At 45.0% G+C, this 23,997-nt stretch overlaps 1 protein-coding gene and 1 long non-coding RNA gene across 2 annotated transcripts in view; one reads left to right on the plus strand and one right to left on the minus strand.

Annotated features, from left to right (window-relative positions):
- Positions 1 to 3,412: 3,412 nt before the first annotated feature.
- Positions 3,413 to 19,860, minus strand: LOC118007010. Its single transcript, XR_004678244.1, has 4 exons — positions 19,744 to 19,860; positions 15,770 to 15,926; positions 14,735 to 14,851; positions 3,413 to 12,360 (listed from the first exon to the last, which is right to left on the minus strand). It is a non-coding gene; the product is annotated as an uncharacterized LOC118007010 (long non-coding RNA).
- A 200-nt stretch (positions 19,861 to 20,060) lies between these two features.
- ROPN1 (rhophilin associated tail protein 1) overlaps positions 20,061 to 23,997 on the plus strand; it is a 28,514-nt gene continuing 24,577 nt past the window's right edge. Inside the window, exon 1 of the mRNA XM_034990343.1 lies at positions 20,061 to 20,193. The gene's annotated coding sequence lies outside the window, so the exon portion shown is untranslated. The remainder of the gene's footprint in view (positions 20,194 to 23,997) is intronic.

The raw sequence follows: 23,997 nt of genomic DNA on the forward strand, positions 1-23,997 counted from the left end.
TGCAGCCCACACACCACCTGGGTGAATCCCAAATATCAGACTCTGAGAATGGATGTGTTTTCATCTCTTTCTGGACCTGGTCCAGTGACCTTTTCAAACCCCAAAGTCTTAGAAAAGTCTGCTCTGTTAACTGAATCTTTACTCAAAGTTCAGACCATGTAGAGAAAATGAGTTCCCCCACTTGTGTTGCTTTCTTCAAATCCCAATTTTCCTGCACTGATGTTACTACCCAGTGATCCTGGGAAAAGCTCTGAACTCTAGTCTCCTCACCTATTAAATAAGGACCTAGAAGACCTACCCTCTGGGTTGTTGGGAGGATTAATGTATGGGAACACGGTCCGGAGACTGCAAAGGCCAGGCAATTGCTGGGTCTTATGATGATCATGGTACTTTAAATACAAGAAGGAGTAACAGCCCCACTGAAGTCTAGCTTCACAGGGAAGATAGAAGAGAGAAGACGTTTGAACCACTGGGATGAAAGCCAGAACTCATTTCGAAACACTCATCATTGAAAGACATGCATTTGAAAGAGGGAAAATATATGTCTCTCTACCATCATTTCCCAAAATGTTTTCAGTGGGGTATTAATAGATGTTTTCTCAAAAGGTCTATGGTCAAAGAGATTTGGAAAACACCATCTCTCAGAGATCACAATGCACCTTGTTGTATTAAAGGTCCTGAGAAGTCCTACCATAAAATAGTCTCTGCTTTACCCAACAATTCCTAAACGCGACCATAGGAACTCGAGTTTTGGGTTTCCAACTCAAGCATCTCCCAGAACATCATGGAATATAGTTTAGGAGATGCCACTCTCCATAAAGATGGCTCACCCTGCCCCCATCAGTACGGCATCTCAGTCAACTCTTTCCTTCTTTCATTTAAATTTCACATCATATCACAATGAGGAGATCCCCCAATACCTGTGAACATGCTTGCACAATACCAGGCCTGCCCAGAGAACAGTATACACAGCATGCCCCCAGATCTCTGGGTGCAGGCCCCATTGCCTTAGATGAGAAGACAGAGGAATAAGAGGAAGGGTGGTTCTCTTTAGCAGCTCTCCGGCAATGTGTGCGTAGTGATGCTAACTTATCCTGGAGAATTGTCTTAGTTTGGGGTCCTCTAGAAGCTGACCTTGAAACCAGGATTTGAGAGCAAGTAGTTTATTTGGGATTTAATCCAAGGAAATACCAGCAAGAGAGTGAGGAAATGAGTCAGGGAGGGGAAGACAGCCAATAAAAAGTGAATTATGAAGCCAACCACACAGTGATCAACTATTGCTTAATCTTGCTGGGGAACAGTATAAAACACACACCGCAGAATTATCCCACCCAAAGGATGAGGTTGCTGGGATATTTATACATCATCTCCCATCACTTATTGGTTGAAGGATGCTCTGGGGGATGGAGGACATTTACTCTTCCAGAATGTCTGAACCGCTGTGGACCTCAGGCCTAGTGACCTTCCAGGTTTCCCGATGAAGTCCTCAAGCCCCAGGGTGCAGATACTGGCAGTGGGAAGATGTCTGGAGCACACTGAATGGTAAGGCCTGAGGGATATGGGTCTGCTTCTGTGTCTCTTACACTCGCTCCATATTTCCAGAAAATCAAGTCGGAAGTTCAGGGTACCTTTGCCCCCCGAGCAACTGTCCCAGGTAATTTTGAGGTACAATGCCATGCTAAATGTGAACTTGAGTCCATAGTCCCAGACCAAGAAGATGACTGAGCCAAGGACACAGGTGACCACTGCCTCTTCTTTCCCTTGATGCAGTGTCTCTCGGACTTTTTCTGGCTCCACATCGCTAGTATTTCTCATTACAAGCAGTGATTCTCAAAAGCCGAAGGTAGGAGGAAGCCACATTCCCCCAGAGGTGGTACATGAGAATCTGTCTTGTTACTGGCAATAGCCCTCTACTCCTACATTTTTTCAAGTTCCCAAGGGAAGTCTCTTATGCACTCGAGAGCTTTTCTTTTGTTTTTCGTCTCTGTCCCCACTTATTTTTTCTGTGACCACACTGATGTCTGTGCCAAGGCTGGTGGCCGTAGGAGCTCCTAGAGCTACAAACCTCAAGGAATCAGTGGTTCTATACTCCCCAGAGTCCTCCCTGGTTAAAGTCTTACCAAGTCTCTGTGAAGTGGGGACACTTTACTTGTGTAGAACACTTTCCCCCACTGCTACCAAAGTAGCACGTCTGTTTATGTTCCTCTGCTCACAACATCAGTTGTGAGATCATATTCTTCAGATCCTGTTGAGTTGCTAGAACTTGGCTCATCATAAATACCCAGGAGAGATACCATGTCCCCTCCTGATTCCCTTTTTTCCCCCAGGAACTTGAACAAAACACCTTCCCTCTTCCTTTAGGCAAATCAGCCCCTGGCACACCTGCCCACTTTTCTTTGGAGAGATACGAATCTCCTTTAGGTTCCAGATCAGACAGCTAGTCATCTTCTATATCTTCTACTAGGGGAGAACCACTCAGTGAGATTTAAATTTTTTTTTTCTCTATGTTGGTGCACCTGTGAGCCCAAATGGCTGATGATGTATTCATGGGACTCCAGCTAGGTCTTAAAGTTTGTTCCCATTATGGGTAAAAAGAGACACTGACCCTTCTAAGAAAAACCCATGGATCCAAGAATCTCAGAGATCAAAGGAGGAAGTTAAGATTATGTGCAAGTGGTATAAAATCTAAAGCTATACAATTTCTAGAACAAAACAGGAAAAAAGGTCTTTGCAACGTTGGGGTAGACAAAGATTTCTTAGTATACAGAAAACATGAACAATTTTTTTTAAACAAAGAGTTGATAAATTGGACATAAACCAAAATTTTTATTTTTAAAAAAGATTTTATTTATTTATTTGACACACAGAGAGAGACAGCAAGAGAGGGAACACAAGCAGGGGGAGTGGGAGAGGGAGAAGCAGGCTTCCCACGGAGCAGGGAGCCCGAAGTGGGGCAGATGTTTAATGACTGAGCCACCCAGGCACCCCATAAACCAAAATTTTTAAACATTGCTCTTTGAAAGACGCTGTTTAAAAAATGAAAAGTTATGCCACAGAATGAGAGAAATTATTTGCAATGCACAAATCTGGCAAGGGACTTATATCCAGAATAAATAAAGAACTCTTATAACTCAATGATATAAACACAAACAAAACAATTTTAATATGGGCAAAAAATCTGAAGCAATAGTTCACCAAGGAAGATACGTGAATGGCCAATAAGCAATAAGAAAAGCTCAACATCATTAGTTGGTATTGCGTATTAGTCATTATAATAATTAAAACCAAGATGAAATACAATTACACACCCATTCACATGGCAAAATATTAAAAAAATCTGACAATACCAACTGTGGGCAAGAATGTGGATGAGCTGGAACTCTCTTAACAATGCTGTTAAAAATGTAAAATTGTAGGGACGCCTGGGTGGTTCAGTCAGTTAAACGTCTATCTTCGGCTCAGGTCATGATCCCAGGCTCCTGGGATGGAGTCCCACATAAGGCTCCTTGCTCAGCGGGGAGCCTGCTTCTCCCTCTCCCGCTCCCCCTGCTTGTGCTCTCTTGCTCTCTCTCTCTCACAAATGAATAAATAAAAATCTTTTTTAAAAAAAGTGTAAAATTGTACAACCACTTTGAAAAAGAGTGTATCAGTTTTTTAAAATGTTAAACCTGTCATTTGATCTGGTCATTGAACTCCTATTTATCCAAAAGAACTAAAGCAAACATAAAAGTTTGTACATGAATTTTCACAGCAGCTTTAATCATAATAGACCCAAACAGAAAATAAGTTAAATGTTTCTCAACAATTAAATAACGGAAATGTCATGTAGTCATACAGTGAAATACTATTCAGCAATAAAAAGGAATAAATTATTGATATGTCAAGATGAATGAATCTCAAAATAATTATATTGAGTGAAAAAAAAAATCCAGACACAGAAGAATACATACTGTAAAATCCTATTTATAAATGGGGCATCTGGGTGGCCCAGTTGGATAAGTGTCAGACTCCTGATTTAGGCTCAGGTCATGATCTCAGGGTCATGAACTCAAGCCCTGCAAAAGGATCTGTACTCGGCATGGAGTCTGCTTGAGATTCCCTCTCTCCTTCTCCCCCTGCCTCTCCCCCTGCCCACGTGCTTGCTCTCGCTCTCGCTCTCTCTCCTTCTCTCTCAAATAAATAAATCAAATCTTTTGAAAAATCCTATTTATACAGAATTCTGGAAAATGCCAACTTTCCTATAGTAACCAAAAGCAGATCCGTGGATCCGTGGGGCTAGGGGCAGAGAGAAAGATGGACTGCAAACATGGACAAGGAAATGGGGATTTGGGGGATGATGGAAATGTTCTATGTGTTGACTGTGCTGGTGATTTCCCAGGGGTATGCATCTGCCAAAACTCATCAACTGTATACATTTTGTCAAACTGTATAAATTTACGACGTGGCAAAGAAAGTTAAAGAAGAGAAGGAGTTAGGAGCCGGGAGCTCTCATGTCCTCAGGGAAGTTCAGAGAAGACCTCTTTGTTGGGTGGGAGGTTGGGTAGGAGGCTGCAGAGTGGACTGAGTGTCAGCTAGCTGCAGTCAGAAGAAGGGAGCTCTCCTCTGCCCTTAAGGATCACTCACTGGTGGTCAGTTGGAGCCCCTGTGAGCCCTGCACACATCCTCCCTGCCTGAAAGGCTTTCCCTTTCCCCACTGCAACTGTCACTTCTTATAATACTCTCTTCTTCAAAAAATTATTTTCTAATTTATCCCTGCCCATTGTGCATCCACAGCATGATCTCCACTAAGTCATCCATCCCTCCTTTCACATCTGCTTGTTGCCCCAGCTATATTTGCTCTGGGGGTTAGATATTGCCAACCGTCGGCAAGGAGGTGGGGAAACAAGCCCCTCATTCACTCTGGCATAGCCATTCTGAAGGGCAATCGAAGACCTTAAAATCTAGCAAGCTGACCCCTGGGGATACCCCTGGGGACGTTCTTCATGGGAACACAAAGAGATGTATTTAAGGAAGTTCACTGCCACACCGTCGGGGGTAACCTAGGTGTCCATCTCTAAGGAACGTACAAGTAAAACGTGGTATATGAATACACCAGGATAACGAACTAGATTTCCACACAGCAAACTGGATTGATCTCAAGAACAGAGTTGAGAGGAAAAAGTAAAAACAGATTGAGATTTATAACATGATTCCATTTATATATTACACACCCACATAAAACAGCCTTGTGTATTTTTGTAAGGGTGCTCATATAGCTAAATAAACATCTGTCAAATGGATTGGAAAGACTGTATTAAATAAATTTGAATGGATGCCTATAGGAGGAGGGCAGTGGGATTGGGAATGGTGGACGAAGGGAAAAAACAAGAAAATAAACATATTTTCCTTAAAAAAAAAAACAAAAAACGAGAGTCCTTCCATGGATAGATGATGATATTCTGTGAACTGAGAATGGGATTAATGCAAGCATGTGCACCTGAATTCCAGAAGATATAAAAAAGAAAAAAGATAGATATAACAGATGATCAGTACCCACATACACACGTACACACACACACAGATACACACACGCACACACATACACATACACACACATACATGCACACACAAACACACATGCTGTTTCTGTGTTTGTTTCCATATTCAAAATGAACAAACTAACTATACTACTGGTGTAGTATATTACTTTCCTATTGATGTTGCAACAAAGTGCCACAAATTTAGTGGCTTAAAACAGTATAACTTCAGTGTCAGATAGTTCTGTGTTGGTAGGAAGTCCAACACAGATGTCACTGGGCACAGAAGCAAAGTGTAGGAAGGGCTTTCTGGAGGCTCTAGGGGAGAATCTGCTTCCTTCCCTTTTCCTGCTTCTAGAGATGCCCCACATTCCTTGACTCAGGGCTCCCTTTCTCTGGCTTCAAAGCCAGCAAAGGCAAGTCTGGTTCTTCTCACATTCCTTCCCTGATTCTGACCTCCTCTTCTGCCTCCCTCTTCCACTTTTCAGAACCACTCTAATTACATCGGGCTTACCTGGATAATCCAGGATAATCTTCCTATCTGAAAATCAGCTGATTAATTTCCCTTTGCCACATAAGGTAATAGATTCATAGGTTCCAGGGATTAGGACATTGACATTTTGAGATCCATTATTCTGCCTACCACACCTTTACATAGGGCAAAGAGCGAAACCACAAAACCACATATTCTTTCTTATTGTGACTTGGTTATTCAGCCAAATAACAAAGAATCTCTTGAGTCCTACTATGTGCCAGATCTCTGTGGTGAGAGCTGAGGTTACAGTATGGGTCAGAGATTGGGAGTTTGGTAATTTTTCCTTCTCTTTCCAACAAAGTTCTCACCCTGGCTTATTTTAGCTAAGGAATAAATGAGAAGCAATCTGATTAAGCTGTCCTCATTACATTAAATGACTGGCCTATAGTAACCCTCTAGAAGAGACATTTATATTCTCTGTAAAGGAGCACCCTAACCCAGGGCTTCTTAAACTTTCATGGGCCTACAAATCATGTGGGAATCTTGTCACATGCAATTTCGATCCAGTAGGCCTGGCATGGGGCCTGAGCCTCTGCTTTTCAGACAAGCTCCCAGGTGATACTGCAGGTGGAGGAACAGTCCTTACCTCGAATAAAGCTCTACTCTTAAGTGATATTCAGTCTGACCCTGCCACCAATGCATCCTGATGAAGGCTTGCCTCCTAAGAGGTAATGGTAATCAATAAGTCAACCACAGCACCACACTTTGTCACTATGACCGAACACCTGTAGCAGAGGGGACACTCTGCCTTCTGGTAATAGTTTCCCACAAGGATGGTTTCTGACCAAGACTCACATTCATCCCGATGGGGGAGGGGGGGCACATGTTACAATCCTTAATATAATAATGAGTCGCCAGGACTCCTGGGCCAACATCCAAGGCTTACACTCCCCACCCCCAGGCAGTGACTGAGTGACCCAGTACCCAGATTCATACCTATTGAAAATTTGTAAGGTTTGAATTCGTTGAGGATTCTCCTACCAGACAAGCTAAAAAAAGGCTGATAAGATTCCACCTTATCTCTCTAATGGGGATTCAGTTTTATATACTAGCTCCTTTTGGGGAGTGAAGGGGTGACATGGGCAGGAGGGCAGAGTAGAAGCAACAGAATCTCTACAGGTAACTTAGAGAATCTTACAGGGCTGGTGAAACCTTAGTAAAATGCATGGACCAATGGGAGGACACATCATGGCCTGAAGTGAATTGATCATGTAATTGTAAAGTAAAAGGAGGTAAGTTCCTATATATACCATATGACTGTCCTTGATTAATGAGTTTAGGCAAAATTCCTTCATAGTACACCTCTGATCATTGATGTATTTGAGTGTACTCTGACTTACGACTTCCCCAGTCCTTGTTTCAGTCTCAGAAAGAGATCATTTGGGGAAATGAAGCAGAACCATACCTATGGTTTCCTACCTTCTATTTGCAAGATAACTAGGTATATCTCATCCTTCTGGCAGAGTGATTTTATACTGTTTCCCTCAATGCCTCTTTGAGGACCCTCCATTTCATGTTATCTATAGGCCTCCTTCCTACCTTATCTTGGTTGGGTAGTTCCTAAAAACTCTCCGGTATGGGCTAACACTGCTGGAGCTCCCTGATGCAAACAGCACAGATCCAAACTTGGCACCTGTGTGATAGAAAGCTGGTAAAAGGCATGACTCTGCAATACTGAAAGGGAGCATACTCTGGCTAGAACAGGACTTAAGGCAATCCCATTCATCTAGCATCTAAGCTGGACGTTCTCTAGGAGAGCTGTTCCCTATTGTAGAACAGATTAAATTAGGGGTTACTATTCTCTCTCACCCTAAGCATTCATCCAAGTATTAAGGTGTCAAATTTTACACCTAGCAGCAGCTTTTTAGACCCAGTCTACATATATCACTGTATGGAAAAAGAAAAGGAAGTCTAGATAAGGGAAGAAAATCATTCAATCTCAAATGGACAGTTCATAACAGAGTCTATATTCAAACCCAGCCCACAGAGGTCAGGTAAATAGTTTGAGGTCATATGTCTAGTTGATAGCAATGCTGGGACTAGAATTATCTCCAATTTCAAGACTTTTTTCCACTACAGCCTCCCTCAACCATAGCTACCCTTAGTAGATTTCCCCACCCTGATTATGGATTCACTCATGCCTTTGCAGATATCTAGCTTCAGTGCTGGGGAAGAGGGTAAATGGAGCTACCTGGGAATGCTACTGACCAGGCCTGGTCTTCTTTGCTACAGTCCTATTTGCCTTGCCACCTAATTCCAGTTTCATGGCTTAAGCCTTTTAGTATTTCTCCTACCGAATCCCTCTCCCATGCATGATTACTATCTTGCTATTTCAGGTTTCTGTCTGGCTGGGTAAAATCTTCACTCTTTGTCCTGACACTGAGTTTTTCCTCTTTGATGTCATCTCATCTGCCTGGGGGCTGGCTTACCTTCCTACCCGTCCATTGGCATCTCACTCAGTTCCTCCCACAGCTCCGTTTTTCACCACCGTCATACTTCCCACTTCCTCTTTCCCCCCCTTTTCTTGGAACCATGGCTCCTGAATTTCTTGCCCCCACCCAAACTGGATGGCTTTTCTCCCTCCGCTTAAGGTGGGGGGACGAGCCGTGAAAGCCCCAAATGCCATCTTTCTTCTTATTTCCTATTTCCAGCACATATCCTATTTATAACTCTGCCTCCCTCTTAGCAGATTGACACAGCACTCTGCTTGGTTCCCAGAATAAATGCAATTCAAGAATAAGAGACAAGTCCAGGCTCCCAGGATTCTTCTGCAGTCAGGCACTGGTTAGGAGTTTTTCTGCCAGCATTTGAGAAATGTCTCTGAGGGCAGCTATGCTTCTCTGAGTCCATCTTCCGCTGTCCTGGAAATTCCTTCCATATAGGATTTTCTTCCTGGCAGATTTCCCTTCCTGATTATGTCTAGACCAAGCTTCTATTAAAGGTGGGTGTTATTCCCCTAACATACATTGATTATGCCATAAAAGACCCTTAAGAAATATTCGTTAGGTGAATGAATGTTGGCATACTAAGAACAGGTCATAACTGAGTTTGTGGGAAGCCAATAGAGAATTATAGCTGATCCACAAAGTCAACAATACATATAAAAATTCACATTTTTAAAACAAAAACCAATTTCTTATTACACCCAATGCCTCTGGTGTCCCCATCACCAAATCGTTATAAAACCTGAAGGAAGGAGCAACATTTACATTTACATTCCACTATTAGGAATTGTGCTTTGCTTAGATTATTTCACTTATTCTACAACCTCTGAAATAGGATTTTCATCCCCATGCGTAGGTAACAAAACTGAGACTCAGGTAGGTGAGCACGCTTGCCCTAGAAAGAGTAAGTGGATTCTACCCAAGTCTATCTGCCTTCAAAGCTCACTTTAAGAACCTAAAGGGGATGCTCTGAACACAGCACGTGAGGCAGCACAGGCTGATGATCTCTGGTTCAGTCTGTGTCTCCCTGCTTAGTTCTTTCCTGCTTGACACATAGTAGGTGCTCAAACCAAAAATTTTAATTAAATTATCGGATACACCATTTCAACTTAGTTTCTTAACATGGTATTCTAATATTCTGGGCTTGATGGAGACACTTCAGAGGAAATCCACCATCAAGCTTTAGAAGGTTGTCAGATGGGGATACACGGGCCCATGCTGCCTGTCTTCATCAAGGAAAACAGATACGGGATGAAAGCTCAGCAGGTAGGGTTTAGGTTAGAACTAAGGGAAACCTTATAAGACATCGGACCAGGCCACTGAGGAAGACAAAATATTTTGTCTGCAGATGCCATCTCTCCAGGATGAGTCGGATTCCTACCTGCTGGCAAGGCTTTGCTTCTGAGGGTCTGCAGAGGCACCAGGAGCTGCATCTCCTGCATTTGCTGCTGCAGAAACTGTCCTCATTCAGTGGCGTCCTCTTCATAGTAATGTGGAGTTGTTACTTCCTCTGATTGCTCTCTGATGCGTAGCTTTAATTGTATCCTTGCTTTTATGTAGAGAATAGAATCATGTTCCCCAGAGGATAGCTAGGAAAACCGATTGCCAGCCTTGGAATACAAATAGGAGCCTGCCGAAAATGCTGCTTCATGGGTGGGCACAGGGAAAGGGAGATGAGGGAGGACAGCTACCTCCAAAGGTCGCGGGTTTATGCATGGAGGCTTTGCCGTCCCTAGTGAGCTCTTCTAGGGGTAGAAACAGCACCCAGGTTATTCGTAGGCAGCTGCCTGGAAATTGCATAGGAAATTTCCCATGCACAGGAAATTGCCTGTGAGGGAGGGTTTGTGTGGTGCTGAAAAGCTACCATCCCCCCAGAAAGCTGTCCCTCACCCATATATGAGCTTCTGTAGGCTAGTACCACTGTGGACATAATTATCTACTGACTGCCTCAATTTTTTATGCATGGTTCTCTATCACTGAGGTCATATTGTATGTAAGTTTTGTAATCTACCTCCTTTAGTTAACACTGTGATTTATAAGCCTTGGGGGGGTGGAGGGTGCAGTAAAATCTAGGCATTTTACAGTGGAGGGTGACATCAGGCAGAATTGGCAGCAGTGACCAGCACTGCTGGGTTGGCTCCTGGGAACTTGAGTAGTCCTGTCCCACTGGGGTTTGGTTCACCCATTTATACAACTTCTTGGGGCAGTGGGCAGTGGTTGGTTCTAGGAGGTAGGATTAAAAGAGTTTTTTTTTTTTTAAAACTTCTCTCAATTTCTTTTATTTTCCGAATTTCATAATAAACCAGTATGACTTTTATAGTCAGAAAAAATTATTTTAAGTGTTTCCTCTTTCTGCTGCCAAGAAAGCAGTAAGGCATTAGAATCTGAATCAGCTGCAGTGAAGAAGACACCCAGGCTCATCTTATCATGCCTTAGGCTCCCCATCTGTGAAATGGAACAGCCACTCTGGACCCTCCCACAGTAGAGACTATAACACCATCTGTAACCTATATAGAAGGTGACATCACCCTTAGACAAGCCGAAGAGAGAAGCAGCCCGTTTCTGGGAGGTGGCCGAGCTTCATGATCCACTGCCCCGCACTGCTCCAAAGACTCCACGCCTGTCAAAAGAAGATCATTCATTCACCTTATTTGTGGTCAAAAGCTCCCAATTTAGGCACTGTTGAGAACAGATTGGAATCCAGGTATCTTTAGATCTTGAAAAAAGGGAGTCAAGCTACCTTCCTTTCCCATTGTCCATTTACAGGGCTAACATTCATTAGGTGTAAGAGACATGGTACCTAGGGACCACAATACTTTTAGAGGTCCACAAAAGTGTTTTAATAGATAAGGTATTTGTCATTCCATCAACACAGTTGTAAAACATAAGCTTTCATATTTTTTGCCCATGAAGGCAAGACTGCCTGAGGCCCATGAAAATCATAATGTAGCCCTGTGCAGCCCATATCAGCCTTATATTTCCCAAGCCTTTCCATGAAATCAAGGTGGATTGTGGACCAGAATGCCTACCACTCCTCTCTATTCATCTTCTTCATCTTTTTGGTACAAAAAAAAAAAAAAAAGAAGAAGAAGAAGAAGAAGAAGAACTTGGGTGTGGATTTTTGGCATGAAAATAACTAACCATTAGGTCAGACTGAGACCCCACAGCAGAATTAGGCAGATGAAGACATATTTAGCAGACAGCAGAAGAAATAGCTTTTTTAATTGCCCACACAAACAACCATTACAACACAGGAAGGATAAGAAGCAATAACTCTAAGAAATGAGCTGGCATTTCCCCCTCTTCTTGAGAATGATTACCCCTCATTCCTTAGGATAAGGTGTCTGTGAAATGCGAATATCCTCTTTAATAACTCTGGTCCTTCTTTTCAAATTAGAGCTATAAATAAATAAGTACAATTTGCAAACCATTTGATTACATCCCTGTACTTTCCCAAGATTCCCTGAGAAGGCACTTATACCAATTTGTGCATCATTAAATATTTAAATAAAAACTCGAGGTGAATTATGGGACAAAATGGCATTTATGAAGCACAGGTTTGGGCACAACGCAGCACCAAGTCTTAGACTCCGGCAGCAAGTAGAACATTGGGTCCCTGCAGACCAGCAATAGAACAGCTGAGTTCTGAAGGGAGAGAATCTTGGTTTCAAGGGAGGAAGCCAGTACAGAAACCCCCAGTTTTACTCCGAGTCCCTTATTCAGCAGCCACAAATACACAGAATGCCACCAGGAACCAGGAAGTGAGCACACAATGCAGCCGGGCAGTCAATCTCACGTCTCAAAGCCCAGGCCTCCGTTGGTTTAAAAACGTTGTGCAAAAGTTGATTCAAATCACCCCAAATACCTATGGTATGAAAGAAAGGAATTTAAATTAAGAACACTTTGTCTATGAAATCAGGTGATCTTTCAATACATTTTATCATGATTTTCCTTGGCAAATGTTCATCAAGCACGGCTCTATGCCAAGAGGGTGTGCATGATAAGTTAAAATAGCCTCCACCCACAGGAATTTGCGATGTGTTTGGGAAACGCGGGAAATTCTAGATCACAGCAGTATTGGGCGTACACCCTGGGTGGCATGGGAGCAGTCCCTACTGTAAGTTCTGTGTGGGCACCGGGGGAAAGGCAAATCCTCAAGTGACTGCCGAAGGACTGAGGATCGAGCAGGAAGCAGATGGCACACTCAAAGGATTTAACTAGAGAGACTTTAACTAAGGAAATACTGACTCAGGTGTGGGCAGACATAAGCCAGCTCATCACAGTGGTGAACGCAGGGACTAGCAACAGTGGGAAGTCATTGCCACCATTGGCCTAAAGGGTCCCTGGTGCAATGGAAGAGGGGATGCTCTACACGAACTGAGGCCATTGAGGGACAGGAAGCTCAGGCTGAGGCTGGGACGTAAAGACCCAACCTGTGGTCACCTGTTGATACCTCCCACAGGCCAAATCTACCCAGGAACTAGAGGGCAAGGGAGCTAGGAGACACAGTCCTGGGGCACAGATTAGAGCAGAGAGTGGACCCAGAGGGACAAATGGACTAACCCAGCCTACAGGCTGGGCACCATGCTTCAAGCTTTAAGAGAAAGGGTCAGTTCTTGGCATAGAAATGAAGGGGAGGGCATCTGAGGCAGAGGAAGACAGGCATATATATAGGTAATGGGAAATACTTTTTTTCTGCCAGGAAGTAATGTATACAAAGTGCATTTTCTTAAGAAGAGTTAGGCTATAACAGTCAGGAAACTTGGAGGAAGAGACACAAAGCAGGGTTTCTCAATCTCAGCACTATTGACATTTTGGGCTGGATGAGTCTTTGTTTGGGGACCGCTGTGAGCACTGTAGGATGTTTAGCAGCATCTCTGGCCTCTACCCACTAGATGCTGGCACCCACTCGCAGGTGTGGTAACCGAAGCTATCTTCAGACATTGACAAATTCTTCTGGGAGGCACAAAATTGCCCCCAGTTGAGACACTGGGAGAGGAAAGGAAAGAGACCCCAGAAGGGAGACAGCTGTTGAAGTACAATGCGGACAGGAGACGCTAAGGGCTTAGACTCAGTGTGGCTCAGTGACACTGACAAGGAAAGGACCAATGCCGCAGACGCTGTGTAGGGGGAACAGGCAGGCTGCATGAGGAGGGGCAGAGGGGGTGGTGGCGGGTGACTTCCGTTTGTAGGCTGGCTAACGAGGAGGATGATGCCTCTACAGCAGAGCGAGGAATGTGTGAGGCTGGCCTTGGGGAAGGATGATGTCTTCTGGGAACTTGTTTGAAGGAAGCCCGGGGCGTTTAGACAAGGGACTGAGTTGAGGAGGGAGGCTGGGACTAGAGGTGCGAATTTGAGTCATCTACAGAGAGACAGCCTTCTCTCCTCCTGTGGATAGAAGTTCTCCGGGTGGAAGGTAGAGAAGCCAACCACCGAAGTTTTCTTTCTTTTTTTTTGGCGGGGCACAGGGTGATGTGCATATTTAGAATAATGTGAGATGGAAATAGCAGGCGCCAGAGGCAGGAAAATTAGGCAGTTTTCTGTGGCAGAAGGCAGTGCAGCCCAGTGCCGGTCCCTCTCACCAGCGCATCCACCCCAGGGCTATGTCTACCACAAGAGATCACCCTCCACTAATGTGGGAACAGTCCTGAGGAGAATCAAAACTGCCACAGAAGGCACAAGTCTCAAGACAAAACAGGAGCCTTGTCTAGCCCCCCGCCCCACACACATAGTTAACAGTCCTCTATCTTCTTAAATCACTCAAATCCTGAAAGAAGTAGACTTTGATTAGGTGGACATTTTCACTTACGTGGAATAAACAGTTTGTTCTTCATTAAGTGAGCAGTTATAGGAAGTGTTGTTCCCCTAGAGTCCTGAAGGAAAGGTTACACACAGAGGTAGCAGGAAGACCTGAGGATCCAGATCAACAAAGGGTAGCCATGCTTATCTGTCTCTGTCGTTCTCTCTGAAGATGGTGTACCTTCTTGTTTTTTCCCTCTCCCAAAGATGCATTTTGTGGTAGGCAGAATTCTAAGATGGCCCCTAAGATTCCAGCCCCCTGGTGTACATGCTTTGTATAATCCAATCCCTTTGAGTGTGGGTGGGACCTGTGGATGTGATGGGATTATCATTCCCATGATTAAGATTATGTGGCAAAAGTAAATTTTCAGATGTAATTAAGGTCCCTAATTAGTTGACTTTGGTTTCTCAAAAAGGATATTGTCCTGGGCGAGCCTGACCTGATCCGCTGAGCCTTTAAAACAGATGGAAAGAAAGCAAACCGCCATGTTGTGAACTGCCATGAAAGACCGCATTGCTGGGACCAGAGGGAGGCTTGTAGGAGCTGAAAGTGATTCCTGGCCAACAGCAAAAAAGAAAACAGGACTTCAGTCCTATAACAACACGAAACAGAATTCTGCCTACAGGGCGCCTGGGTGGCTCAGATGGTTAAGCGTCTGCCTTCGGCTCAGGTCATGATCCCGGCGTCCTGGGATCGAGTCCCACATCGGGCTCCCTGCTCCTTGGGAGCCTGCTTCTCCCTCTGCCTCTCTCTCTCTGTCTCTCATGAATAAATAAATAAAATCTTAAAAAAAAAAAAAAAAAAGAATTCTGCCTACAATCAGTGAGCATGAAAAAGGACCCCCGAGCCTCATACAAGCTCATAGCCCCAGCCAACGCTTGTATTTTAGCCTGGTGAGAATTTTAGCAGAGGGTCCTGCCCTGGGGACACTGAGACCATAAATTTGTGTTGTTTTTAGCTACTACATTTGTCGTAATTTGTTATGTAGCAAAAGAAAATGAATGCATGTATGACGAGAGACTATGTCCACAGGGTGGATTGGCTCCATGAGGAGACTGACAACCACACCACACAGCTGAGCCCCACAAGTATGCGCGGCCTGGGCAGGCCGACTGTGGTGTGACCCTTGCTGTTCCCCAGACCAAGCTTCCCCATGATCCTAGCAGGCCGTAACTCATTTCCTCCTGTGAAATGGCCAACTTAAGATCTGAAAAAGTGGGCGCCTGGGTGGCTCAGTTGGTTAAGCGACTGCCTTCAGCTCAGGTCATGATCCCAGGGTCCTGGGATCGAGTCCCGCATCGGGCTCCCTTCTCTGCGGGGAGCCTGCTTCTCCCTCTCCCACTCCCCCTGCTTGTGTTCCCTCTCTCACTGTGTCTCTCTCTGTCAAATAAATAAATAAAATCTTCAAAAAAAAAAAAAAAAGATCTGAAAAAGTGAACCACAATATAAGCCACACAGGATAGGTAGAACTTACCTTCTGAGCTGAGATAGCTGTGGCCCCAAGGCTGGTAAGGATTCCTACCCATGGCACCAGGTGTGTCCCTTTCTTGGCCAAATATAACTTTAGCCCCTCAGAGACTGAGCTAGCAAAGCTGAATGGACACTGATGTATCACTTCTCAGGAGGGCCTCCTAGAAGCAGGAAGGAGAAGGAAGAAAGGTGGAAAGAGAAGAAGAAAAGAATTTTATTCAGCAAACAAATATTTATAGTGCTCATCACATGTGTAGCCTTATTCTAGGCCCCAGCAGCATACAGTGAATAAAACAAAAACCCATGCACTCCAGTGAGAGAATATAGACCAATTAATAAAACAAAATTTTAAAAATATAGTACGGAGTGATAATAAAGCAGAGGAGGAGTTGGAAGGGGAAGGGTTTGGAAAGGAATATCAGGAGTATAGTCTGGAGGGGTTCCTGGGTGGCTCAGTTGGTTAAACATCTGCCTTTGGCTCGGGTCATGATCTCTGGGTCTCGGGATCGAGCCCCACATCCAGCTCCCTGCTCAGTGGGGAGTCTGCTTCACCTCACCCTCTGTGCTCGCTCTCTCCCTCAAATAAATAAATAAAATCTTTTTTTAAAAAGGGTATAGTTTGGCATAGACTAGAATAAAAGCAACTTATGGGTACATTAGAAGTCTTTATTTCTACTTAATTGGTTCTCTCTTTTGCCCTGAATTTAAGCCGTTAACCCAGTACAGACCAGCTCAGTTGGCTCACACCCAGATTGAAATTAATACTGGATAGAAGGGAAACAATTATCCCATTAAAAGCAATTACAACAATCCCCTCTCCTCTAGCCACTGCCTTTCTCAGACAGCTGCTGTTTTGACTACATGATTATTGCATTTAATATTCAAGTTTCATAGTAATTTCAGGAAGTAATTTCCATTAATAAAATGAAAATATATACAAAAAAAAAGGGTATAGTTTGGGACATGTTAAGTTTGAGAAGCCTATTGGACACTCAGTGTGCTATCTAGTGTGGAGCGTGGGGAAGAACTGGGGCTGGAGATATCAATTTAGTATCTAGGGCGCCTGGGTGGCTCAGATGGTTAAGCGTCTGCCTTTGGCTCAGGTCATGATCTCAGGGTCCTGGGATCGAGTCCCGCATCGGGCTCCCTGCTAGGCGGGGAGCCTGCTTCTCCCTCTGCCTTTCTCTCTCGCTCTGTCTCTCATGAATAAAAAAAAAAAAAAAATTTAGTATCTAAAACATAAGACCAGATGAGATAAAAAAGGAGTACATGTGGATAAAGAAGAAGTCCAAGGGTAAATCCTGGGGCCCTCTGACATTAAGGTATCACAGAGAGAAGAAAGAACCAGAGTCAGAGTTCAGGCTTCTGTAACAAAATACCACAGATTAGGGGGCTTAAACAACTGACATTAATTTCTCACAGTTCTAGAGGCTGGAAGTTCAAGATCAAAGTGCTGGCAGAGTGGTTCCTGGAAGGGCCCTTATCAAGGTTCGCGGAGAGCCACCTTCTTGCTGTATCCTCACATGTCAGAGAAAGCAAGCTCATCTCCCTCTCTTCTTAAAAGGACACTAAACCCATCATAGGGACCCACTCTCATGACCTCATCTAAGCTTAATTACCTCCCAAAAGTCCTACTGCCAGATCCCAACACATTAGGATTTAGGGCTTCAACATATGCAATTGGGAGAGGGGGCACAAACATTGAGTCCTCAGCAACTAGCAAAAGAGATGAGAAGGAAGAGGCAGTGAGGAAGGAGGAAAACCAAGAGAGTGTGATGTCCTGCAAAGAGTTTCAAGGATCAGAGACTGATCATCAGGGTCAAATGTTGTTGACAGGTTGAGTTGAGGCTAAGAGATAACCTTCAATTTAACATCATGTCATTTTGGGATCTTGACAAGAATAGTCTCAGTGGAGTGATGAATCAGGTAGATTCAAGAGAGACTGGAAAGAGAAATTAGAAGCAGCAAGTACAGACAACTCTTTTTTTTTTTTTAAGATTTTATTTATTTATTTGACAGAGAGAGAGAGACAGTGAGAGAGGGAACACAAGCAGGGGGAGTGAGAGAGGGAGAAGCAGGCTTCCCGCAGAGCAGGGAGCCCGATGCGGGGCTTGATCCCGGCATTCCAGGATCACGACCTGAGCTGAAGGCAGACGCTTAACTGACTGAGCCACCCAGGTGCCCCTACAGACAACTCTTTTAATGAGCTCTGCAGTAAAGGGGAGTAGAGCAGCGGGGCAAAGCTGCAGGGGAATATGGATGGGAGAAATTAGAGCGTATCTGGACTTTGATGGGAATGAAGGGAAAATGTACAGTCAATTTTCAATTGCACAAGAAAATATAAATAGTGTGACCCATTTGATGAGTTTACTTAAATTTTACGTAATAGCTGAAACATATAAGAAAGAACATATAAATTCAGAAGCACAATGAATACCCAAAAAACCACCAACCACACCAAGAGCTGGACCACCACCAATCATTTCTATTTATGTGCTCCTCTCTCTCCCACCCTCTGCCTCTCAGAAGAAAGCAACTTCCCTGAATTCTGTGGTTATCATTTCCTGTAAAGTCATATTCTCTTCATTATATTCTGTTGTATTTATTACTGATAGATCAAGGAAGACCTTACCTCTGTCCTTCAGCCTACCTTCTGCAGACGGACATCAGACCACTTTGGTCAGTATCCCAAAATTCCTCTCTTACATTTAACCTGCCACACTAAAAGTCCATTTTTCATCTTCCATCTCCAGCTGGCCACTGCTTTACCAGAAACACCCCTTCTTTGACATCAAGATCATTATTATTCATTCCTCTCTGTATAACGTCCTCCACATGAAAGCAGGAATAGACAAGCACACCTTCTTTCCTCCTAAGCACACGGAACAGACCCCATTGGGGTCTTTTTCTCCTGGAAGACACACCTGCAACACTCAAACCTGGAAGATGCACCTGTAGCACTCAAACTCCAGCCTCCCCCTCTAGTCCTAAGGCAGGTGCCAATGTCTGGTGGCCCCTCCACAGGGGGCTCAGGAAGGCAGGTGACGGCCAGTGGTTAGGTTCCTTTTATCCCCAAATCACCTATGGGCAAGTGGCCACCCCCAGATCATCCAGGACTGTCCAGGAATACAACAAGGACCTGCAAAACTTTGACAAATGCCAACAGACTGAGCCCTTTACAAATGGATGACAGCAGGTTCTGAAAAGCCTTCTGCATACATAAACCAAACACCCAGCCCCCGTGCTTACTCACTGATGCTTGAAATTGCTTTAAGGAGAGAACGGCTTTCATCTCACAACTAGAGAAATCTTTGAAGCCCTGGCCGAACTAACTCAGTGATTTAGACTAGCAACACGCTAGTGTGTAAAAGGCCCTTGATGATGCAAGGGCCACTTTTAAAAATGAGTGTTAAGTAAAAAAAAAAAAAAAAAAAAAGAGTGTTAAGTGACAAGAGGTGTAGCAGAGAAAGATGGGGCTTTTCTTGTCTGCTTGGTGAATATCTTCCTTCTTTCCCTGTTGCCTCAGGCATCTCGAGCTCTGTGCATATCCACGCTAACTCTGTCCCCCTGTCTTAGCATTATAGAGATTAAGGGTGAGGAATCTGGAACCATGCAACATAGGTTCAAATCCTAACTCTATCACTTGCTGTGATCTTGGGCAAGTTACTTGACCGCTCTGTGCCGTCTTCTCACCTGTAAAAACGGAGATGATAACAGTACTTGCCTCATGGGGAGATTGTAAAGATTAATATGTGTCATGCACTTAGGGATCATTCTGGCGCACACACACAAAAGCACTGCAAGTGCTTGCTACTATTGCTCGCAAAGGCTCCTCCTCACCTGCCCACTTTCCACAAGCCAAAAGATCATTTTAAGCTCCTCCACTTCTGCTCTCTAATATACAAAGCCCACTGTAAATGGCCACTTTGCCAAAGCCCATTGAAATCCCCCAGGTTTCCTAACGCCCCCAGCGCTAACCTTAAACAGCCAGGCCATCCGGTCCTCCCACCACCAGCAAAGCCCCCGCAGCTCTCCACTCGCCCAACCCCGCGGATCCGAACTTCCGCAACCCAGACTCGGCGGAAGGCCTCGAGGGCTGGGGCGGGGCGGGGCGCGACGGGGCGGGGCGCGACGGGGCGGGGCGCGACGGGGCGGGGCGGGGCGCGGCGGCGGCTCTGTGACGTCACGCCCGGGCCCCGCCGCCGCGGTTGCCAGGCGACGGCCAAGCGCTAACAAAGCCTGGTTGGTCCCGCCCCACCTCCCCAGTCCCTCGAGGCCGAAGCCGGTACCGTCTTTCCCCGCCCAGGTGCTGCGGCTTTCTCCTCCGCCAAGGGTGCGTGGGACTGGATCTGTCCCCACGCCTCCCGCCTGAGGCCAGACGCGAGGTGTCGCCTCGGATCCGACAGCCCGTTTGGGAGCGAGCCTCAGGTAGCAACCCTAGAGGGGAAGTGGACGGAGGGAGGTGCCCTGAGCGCCTCTAGGGCTGCGCGGGGCTGAGGGGAAGAGTCCTGCCCACGGGCCCATCTGGACTCTGAATCCTTCCTTGTTCACAGAGCAAGAGGAGAGGGCTGTGATCCTTAAGAGAATGTGATCATGGGTGATTATTGCTCTCTGCCCAAACTGTATGTATGGTTTGTTCCCAGAGCTACTATTTTATGATTTCTTACACAGAGGACAGTGATGTGAAACCGTAACAGAATCTGGGATCAGAGCCCTCTCCAGACTAGCCAAATCACTTTTTCCCCCCATATCTATGGGGGGATTGTCATGAAGATTAATGGGTGTGAGTAACACTTTAAAACTGCTATCAATCTTTCATTTTCTTAATATCTATTGATCACTGACTGTGTTCCAGGCTAGGCCTTACGGATTCCATAGTGAGCAGAAACTGACTGTCCCTACCCTCATGTTTAGTCTATTGGGGGTGGCAGATGTTAATCGAAGAACTACACAAATACTGTGAAATTAGAGCAGAGCTACATGCTGCCAAGGAGAGGTACGTAAGTGGTGCTCTGGCAAAGTGTAATGGAACTGACAGGTCAGGGAAAGCTGAGCTGAGATCTAAGAACATGTGAAAAAGTGGGGGGTTCATTCCAAGCAAGAGTAACCATGGGTCTAAAACCCACCATCTCCTATTCCAAGCCCAAACAAGTATATTCAATTCCCTGGTCCTTGGTTCCCAGAGCTGTTCATAGAAACTGCCTCTGAGATTCTGGTGTTGGAGCCTTTAATTCATGTAACTGCAGCCTTTCGTTATTATAACTGAAGCTCTGTCTAGCCTACAGCAATAAAACCAAAAAAGCAATTCCAGAAACGAATCTATATCACGTACTTGATAAGACCTATATTCTTCAGCATCCAACACATATGCGTTGACCTGCCATTCCACATTGGGAGGCATGTAGGCTTCACAAAAAAAAAAAAGGAAATCTATTGAATTTTAAAGAGTTGTGGGGGCCTGGAACAAATAAATGGGGAAGGCCTACCCTACTGAGAGCTTTAAGAGTAGAAAAGCACTTTATAAAACATTAGAATCATGGACTATTAAGATAAAATGGACCTCTCTTCACTTCTTTTATCTGATGTGAACAAATGATCTATATTGCTCAAAGGCAGAAAAGTTGGGCTCTGGTGCCTCTTCAACCTAACGAGTCTATGATTCTAAGTCTGTGGCTCAAAAGTACATGGAACTCCTGAGAGTAAAAGGGAACATGGGAGGAGAATCTGACCTGCCCCTCCTTCGGTGTTTTCCATTTACCACAGTGCCACCATCGACCCAGTCATCCAAGCTTGAACAGTGGGGAGTCACCCTACACTCCTTCTCCCACAGTGGTGACCAAGTCCTATAGCTCCTGCCTCTCTTATCCCTCCCCATTGCAACTCCTAAAAGGCAATGATGCTCTCAAGAGTTGTTGCCAAAAGTGCCGCCATATTCTTTTTTTTTTTTTTAATTTTTATTTATTTATTTGAGAGAGAGAGAATGAGAGAGAGCACATGAGAGGGGGGAGGGTCAGAGGGAGAAGCAGACTCCCTGCCGAGCAGGGAGCCCGATGCAGGACTCGATCCTGGGACTCCAGGATCATGACCTGAGCCTAAGGCAGTCGCTTAACCAACTGAGCCACCCAGGCGCCCGCCGCCATATTCTTTTAACCAGGCTCCCTGCCTGAAGCTTCACTCCACTCCCCTCAGCCCATCTATACAGCTGTTGATGGGTCAGTGTGTGTTTCAGGGTCCAAGAGAGAGAAATCAGATACAAGCTTAACAAAGTAAGTTCAACATGAAGAATTTTTAACTACAATAGGATTGGAGTAATGGAAGATTAGCTAGTAAGATGTAAAGAGAGATCTAAAGTATACAGGAATCGGGCGCCTGGGTGGCTCAGTCGTTGAGCGTCTGCCTTCGGCTCAGGTCATGATCCCAGGGTCCTGGGATCGAGTCCCACATCCGGCTCCCTCCTCGGGGGGAAGCCTGCTTCTCCCTCTCCCACTCCCACTGCTTGTGTTCCTGCTCTCGCTATCTCTGTCTCTGTCAAATAAATAAATAAAATCTTAAAAAAAAAATCTACAAAATAAAGTATACAGGAATCACTCATATAAGGAGCAACCACTACCCTGGAGACAGATCCCCCAAGAAGGAGCTGACTTCCCAAGAGCTTGTCAAAGAGGGCGTGGCCAGAGTTCGTGAGGTGTCAGGCAGGCAAAAATCCACAGTCTAGAATGCCAAGGAAGCCATTTATGAAAAGAATATGACCATGGGTGATTATTGCTCTCTGCCCAAACTTAGTGGCAGCACTCTGCTCCACAGCTTCCCCAGAGAGGGGCCGGGGAAGCTGGTGGCCCCTGGGTACCGCTGGCTCCCATGTACAACAGCAGTGAGACATGCAAGAGCTCACACGCTGCAGGAACCAGAGGCTGGAGGAGCTGTGCGCTACAGGACTGCCGCACTGCAGAAACCACATATGCTCCTGATGCCCAAAAAGTGGAGCATGTGGATCCCACAAGAGAAACCCTTTCCTCCTCCAGTATCCCTACCGACAGAGTTTGACGTGCCAACTGACAAAGGAGAAATATTTAAAGGACCTAATTCCATTTTTGCTGCGGAGGCAACGCAGGGTATATTTGGAGCTGAGAGGCGGTAAATTGATAACTGGCATATCAAGCTAACACCAAGTCTGATTTGTGACTCTTGTGCTTAAATCCTCAGTGACTCCCTATTGCCTTCAAGATAAAGTTCTCGGGCGCCTGGATGGCTCAGTTGGTTAAGCGACTGCCTTCGGCTCAGGTCATGATCCTGGAGTCCCGGGATCGAGTCCCGCGTCGGGCTCCCTGCTCGGCGGGGAGTCTGCTTCTCCCTCTGACCCTCCCCCCTCTCATGCTCTCTCTATCTCATTCTCTCTCTCAAATAAATAAATAAATAAACAAATTAAATAAATAAATCAATTAAATAAATAAATAAATAAATAAATAAATAAATAAAAAAGATAAAGTTCTCAAGCCTTAGCACAGCATCCCAGGCCTTCAATATTCTGGACTTGGGCTATAGTCCCAGGCCGAGGCACAACTACTCCAGCTCCGCCCACCCTAACCCTCCATAATTACTCACAGTTCCCTGAATTCGCCACATTCTCTGATGCCTCCACACTTTCGTCTAAGGAGTCGTGGCCACAAAAAAATTCCCTCCTTGTTCTCATCAGTAAACAGATGCTTTATGAGTGCCTGCTCTACACCTGGCACTATTCTGGGGCCTGAGAATACAGCAATGACACAAACCAGCCTTCCCCAAGTCTCTATTCAAATATCATCACTCGGTCGCCTGAGTGGCTCAGTTGGTTAAGCGACTGCCTTCAGCTCAGGTCATGATCCTGGAGTCCCGGGATCAAGTCCCGCATCGGGCTCCCTGCTCGGCGGGGAGCCTGCTTCTGCCTCTGACCCTCCCTCCTCTCATGTGCTTTCTCTCTCTCATTCTCTCTTTCTCAAATAAATAAATAAAATCTTTAGAAAAAAAAAAACAAATATCATCACTCTTCGGGAAGTATTTTCTGATGACTTTCTCCTACCTGCCAGTGTTAGATGTCTTATCTGGGAGATTCTGTTTTCCTCTATCTATGCAGACTTTTTAACACTTATCCTATTTTATTTTATTTTTTTAAAGGTTTTTATTTATTTATTTGAGAGAGAGAGAGAGCACAAGATGGGGGAGGGTCAGAAGGAGAAGCAGACTCACCGCTGAGCG

This window comes from Mirounga leonina, unplaced genomic scaffold, assembly GCF_011800145.1.
Source record: "Mirounga leonina isolate KUSES-001 unplaced genomic scaffold, KU_Mleo_1.0 Mir_115, whole genome shotgun sequence".
NCBI classification, from domain to species: Eukaryota; Metazoa; Chordata; class Mammalia; order Carnivora; family Phocidae; genus Mirounga; species Mirounga leonina.